This window comes from Tenrec ecaudatus, chromosome 17 (assembly GCF_050624435.1).
Source record: "Tenrec ecaudatus isolate mTenEca1 chromosome 17, mTenEca1.hap1, whole genome shotgun sequence".
NCBI lineage: Eukaryota > Metazoa > Chordata > Mammalia > Afrosoricida > Tenrecidae > Tenrec > Tenrec ecaudatus.
In genome coordinates, this window is record NC_134546.1 from 2,429,506 (window position 1) to 2,435,557 (window position 6,052).

General features: G+C 43.8%; 1 pseudogene; it reads right to left on the reverse strand.

Moving 5' to 3' along the window:
* Positions 1-5,255: 5,255 nt before the first annotated feature.
* On the reverse strand, positions 5,256-5,698 carry LOC142430323 (ubiquitin-conjugating enzyme E2 L3 pseudogene; annotated as a pseudogene).
* Positions 5,699-6,052: the final 354 nt, after the last annotated feature.

A 6,052-nucleotide genomic window follows, 5' to 3' on the forward strand; every position in this document is an offset into this window, starting at 1 on the left:
CTGAAAGGTATGACCCATGACTATGGGACCCCCTGCACTTTCCCCGGCACCATGATTTCCCTTAAGGACACACTCAGGGAAGTCCCTCAGAGAGAGACTGCCCCTCCTTGGGCTGACCAGAGAGGAGTGGAGGCAATCTGCCCAAGGTTAGGATTGTCCACATTCATGGCTAATACTCAGAAAACACCCAATGGAGGCTGACTCTATCTGGGGACCCTATGAATGGATTCCGAGCTGTCACTGGCACCCATAGCCTTCTGCAAACCAGGGTGCTCAGAACTTAAGCTCTGAGACAACATTGAGGTTTCTCATGCAACTAGAGTTCAATTTTTGTACGTGGGATGATATATGTGTCCTATTTCATTTATATACACACAGAGATCCAATTTTGCCAGCACCATTTATTGAAACATATAAAAATGTATATACGATATATGTGTGAAATATGTAAATATGCATATGTTAAATATATGCATCTATAAAAGGTTATATATTGCCATATATATATGCATTAAGAAGAAACAGAATAAGAATTAACATAAGACAAGCAGACCAGGAAAGAAAGAGTAGAGAAAATGGAAGGAATAAAGAGAAGAAGGAACGAGAAAGGAGAAGGTGTCCTTGTTTGGGGGTGGGTGGGTCTGTGGAGGGTGGGAAGAGTGGTGCCTTGGCAGGAGAGGGAAGCCCGACCCATGAGGAGGCAGTGGGCTCATGCAGGGAAAGGGAAGAGCAAATAAAAGGTGAACACACTGCCTGGACGGGGACACACCAGTGGGTGGCAGTGGCTGCTGCAGGGGTAGAGCCTGGGTACTCAGTCAGGTTGCAGTGCCATGGGGTGTCTGGGGGCCGTCTCTGCACTGATTGGGGTGGTGGGTATCCTGGGCTGAACAGCCCAGGAGGTCTGCTATCCACACAGGGCGGCCAGAGGCTATAGAGAAATAAGTTGCGTCTGGGAAGGGAGCTGGAGTAGAATCCAGGAATAGGTGCTCCTCTGTGGTCATCGGTGGGTGAGGTGGGTGGGTGCTCTGAAGCAGCGTCCACTGGCCAGCAGCGTAAAAGAGGTGAAGCAACAGCAGCAGCAGCAGCAGCAGCAGTAGCAGCTCTTGGTGGGAACACTTCAATGTGTCATCAGTAGCAGTCAGAAGGAGTTGCCAGATGCACATGCATGGCTGCCTGTCACCCTGCACCATCTCTGCCAGCTCCTGCAGACTCCAATCCTGAGAGACCCGGCTCGGCTTAGCTTTCATGGTGTTTGCCTAGTTCCTGGGGCATCCCAGGATTTCCTTCTCACAGGGATTTGTTTCCCTGTCTTGTTGAGGAAGTTTTCTTGTGTTGATACCCAGCAGCCTGTCTTCTCCAGAACTCTAATCTTTTTTTTGGAGAAAAGATTGATCATTGAGTCAAAGCACATATACAAAACATTGATCATTGAGTCAAAGCACATATAAAAAACATTGGTGAAAATGAAAGTTCTGATGAGAGAAAACTTGTTCCAGACAATGACAGCTACACATTTGAGCTCTGCCTGAACAGCGGTTGTCATTGTGGGTTGGCGAGCTAATTCCTACTCGGTGACCCTATATGTCAACAAGAACTGTCTCACAGGGGTGTTATAGGCTATAATTTTTTACAGAGGCACACAGCCTACATCACCTCATTTCACACAAACAATTGCATGCCATTGTTTAGCTATCAGGAGTCTTTGAGTTAAGTAAGTTTTTGGAGGTCCTTGTAAAAAGTAGAAGGACCATTTAATCCTAGTAATCTGATTACCCCTCTCAGTTCTTTGTCCTCCAGAGAACTTTAGGAAGGTCAGGTCTTCTGACACATGCACAGAAACTTAGTGCACGGAACTACAAATGACAAAGTCTGGAAACCCAGGTGAGGGTAAATAGGCTTTCATAAAAGAATATATATATGTTATATATATATATATATGTTATATATGTCATATGTATATATGTTATATATGTCATATATATATATATATGAGACTGTTGTAGCTCCTATAAACTGCAAAGTAGCTAGCTTGAGGTAGATTCTGCATAAAATCCTAAGAGAAAACCATGATCATAACCAGTGGGTGTCCCCTAGCTCACGTTGTCTCCTGTGTGTCAGAGCTGAAATCTACCCCATAGGGCTTAAAGGACTGGTTTTCTGGAAGTAGATTGCCACGCCTATCTTTCCAGGTGCTTCTGAATAGACTCAAACCATCAAGTTTCCTGTTAGGAGCTGAGTGCATCAAATGTTTTCACTACTCAGTGGCTCTTAAGGCAGAGTACTCGTACTAAAGAGTCTTTATAAATACCTGGGAAAGGAAACTAAAGACTCAAGCACCCAAGACAGAGTTCTGAGGGAGTAAGGTGTCCACAAACCAAGCTCGAGAGAAAGAGACACAGCATTTCCTAAGATTACATCTACAATGTTCCTTTTGTGAAAAAATAAACAACAACAACAAATTTCTGTTAGAGTCTGAAGAGGGCTGGAGGCACTGTGGTTCAGCATTCAGTTATTGACCCAATGCAAAGCGCCAAGCCCACCAGCAGCTCACAAGAGAAAATCCTTGAATCCACGTCAAACGGAGGAAACTCTGTGGGGCAGTTCTGCAGGGCCACATGGGTTATGAGTGAAAATCTACCTAATGGTATCCAATGACAACACCATTAAAGTTTTAGGTGGACCCTCAGAGGTATCTAAAATCACCACTTTTATTATTATAAATGTCCAAATATTGGATTTTTCATGGCTTAGAACATGTATGTAGTTTTTAAAGCTTAATAGCACTGCCCAAGCCTGTGCCAGCCTCACAATTGAGCCGATCGATGCTGCCAGTGAGTCAAGCCATCCTGTTGAAGGTCTTCCTCTCATCTTTGCTGCCCTCTACCTTATGAAGCATGATAGCCTTCTCCAGCGACTGGTCTGTCCTGACAACATATCCAAAGTACTTGAGATGAAATCTCGCCATCCTGGCCACTAAGGATCATTCTGATAGTACTTCTTCCAAGATATAGCTGTTGTTCTTTTGGCAATCCACAGCTTCTATTTTCTTCACCAACACCATTTAAAAAAATTCATTGATTTTTTTTCTTCTGTCTTCCTTATGCTATGTCTAGTTTTCACACTCATATGTGGTGGTTGAAAATACCATGGCTTTGGATCAGGAGCACCATAGTCCTCAAAGTGACACCTTACTTTTAAACAATTCGAGCAGAGGTGATCACCCCCAAAATTTGCATTCCCCCCAAATCGGGATTCTACCCCCCCAAAACTATGTATTTAGTACTCTCCATTACATTGAATACATTTGTCAAATCGGTGATTCTATTCTTGGAAACATTTTTCAAACTCATCTGCTTGGATGGCTAACAGAACCTCCCTCATTTTTTTCTTCACCTCTTCTACATCATCAAATCACTTTCCTTTCATGGCCTTCTGTATTCACAGAAACAAAAAGAAGTTGCAGGGAGTGAGGTCAGGTGAGTAAGGCACATGAGGCAAGATAAGCATGCTGTTTTTTGCCCAAAACTGATACACTGAGATGGCTGCGTGAGCGGGTGCATTATTGGGGTGGCAAAATCAGTCCCTGTCTGCCACAAATCAGGCCTTTTTTGTTGCAAACTATTATGCAATCTTTTCAGAACCTCTAAATTGATGGTTGACAGTCTGATCTGGTGGAATGATCTTCAAATGCACGAGTCCTGTTCATCCAGGAAGTTGACGTGTCCAGAATGAAGTTTGTCATCACCAACATTTCACCTTTTTTGACATGAGAAAACCACTTGTATACTTGAGTTCTTCCAATAGTGCTGTCCTTGTAAGCTGTGTTCAACATTACAACAGTTTCTACGGCATGTTTCCTGACCAGGAAACAAAATTTCACAGCTGCATGCTGTTCTCTTTAATTGGCCATCACAAAAAACAAGGTTTGGGTGAAACTGCTTTTATGAAAAAATTCACTGTTATCAGAGAGAAACTTCCAGGTGATGCCACTGGGTGCACTAACTCAGATACTCGCCTAGTGGGAAATATGCATACTTTGAAGCTCTGCCCAATATGGCTACAGTGCAATGCACCATTAGATCTCTGGACTGCTGCATGCATGAGCATTGATTGTGGATCAAAGCAAGGCTAAATCCTGGACAACTTAAATCTTTTCTCTGTTAATCATGATATTACCTACTAATCCAGTTGAGGGGGTTTGGGTTTTATTTATGTGAGTTGTAATCCATACTTAAGGCTGCAATTCTTGACCTGCATCAGTAAGTGCTTCAAGTCTTCCTCACTTTCAGCAAGCAAAGTTGGGCCACCTGCATATCTCAGATTGTTAATAAGCCTTCCTCCAATCCTGATGCCACCTCCTTCATATAATTAAGTCTCTCTGTATATTTATTCCCCATTCAATTATGGTCAGGTGATGACCTTTCCTGATTTTAAACCCTGCACTATTTCCTTGTTCAGTTCCCACCACTGCCTCTTGATCCATGAAGAGGTTCCACAGGAGCACAACCAAGTGTCTGGTATTCCCATTCTTCTCAAGTCTATTCATAGTTTGTTAGGATCCTTACAGTTGAATGCCTTGTCGTAGTCAATAAAACACAACTAAACATCTTTCTGGTAGCTTCTGCTTTCAGCCAAGATCCATCTGAGGTCTGCCATGATATCCCTTGTTCCATGTCCTAGTGTGAATCCCGCCTGAATCTCTAGCACATCCCTGTCAATGTCTTACCTTTGTTGGACGATCTTCAGCACAATTTTACTTGCATGTGATATCCCTGAAATTGTTTTATACCTTGAGCATTCTGTTGGGTCACTTTTTTTCCCCCCAAATTGGTACAAATATGGATCTCTTCAAGTCAGTCAAGTAGTTGCTTTTCAGATTTCCTGGCATAGACAAGTGCTTCATCAGCTTATTGGACTTTTCAAGTGGGATTCCATCACGTCCTGGAGGCTGATTTTTGGCTAAGGCTTTCAGTGCAGCTTGAACCTCTTCCTTTAACACCATTGGTTCTGCTCATGTGCTGCTTCTTGAATTGGTTGAATGAGGACTAGTTCTTTTTGATACAGTGACTGTGTCTTCCTTTCACCCTTTTTTTTTTGAAGGAGAACATAGTAAAGTTTAATCCTTTCTTTACAGGCTGTCTAGCCCACTTTTGATTAAGAAAACTGTAGAAAGTTAGTGACTGCCACAAGCGGACGCCCGGCGGTGGCGCGTGCGTCAGTTCTCCACAGAGTCCTCCTTTGCGGGGGAGGGGGTCTGAATGCACTGCTGGGGTCTCCGCTCACACTCGCTGCAATCAGCCGCGGCAGATTTTAGTCCACAGGTCGCTTTTCCCCGTATTTCTTTGTAAACTCTTCGGCGTTCTTACAGAATTTTTTACGGTCCTTAGAGTACTCTTCGGCTAGGTCGGCCCGGAGTGGGTGTTCAGGCTGGGGGTCGTTGACCAGGGCTAGGAGGGACTGGATGACTTGGTCAGTTTTGGTGGCTGGCTTCCAGTTTTCAGCGCTAATCACGGGCAGGCAGACCTGCCCCTTCTCGTCGATGTTCGGGTGGTAGATCTTTGTTTTAAAGGTGATCTTCGGTGGTTTGAAGGGGTACTCTGCTGGAAAGTTGATTTCAATTCTGAAGGCCCCCTTATCATAGGGAGGGTTGTCCTTCATCAACCTCCTGCTGGCCGCCATCTTGGATCTGGTGCTGCTGCTGTCCCACCCTTTCACCTTCTTTTGATGCTCCCTGCATCATCCAATATAGAATTTTTCTGTATTGCAGCTTGAGGCTCGAATGTTTTTCCTTGAGTTCTTTCAGCCTCAGATATGAGGCGCATGGGCCTTCCCTTTTGGTTTTCTAACTCTAGGTCATTGTACATGTCCCTAGAAATTTTCTGTCTACTTTTTTACTTTACTTCTACTTTTCTTCCACGTGTCTCAGCTATGTTCTGATTCAAATCAAATTTCAGAGGGCTTTTTTTGACATCTACTTTGATCTTTTCTTTCTTTCCTCTCTTTTAAATGACCTTTTGCTATCTTCAGGTGTGATGTTCTTGATGTCATCTCA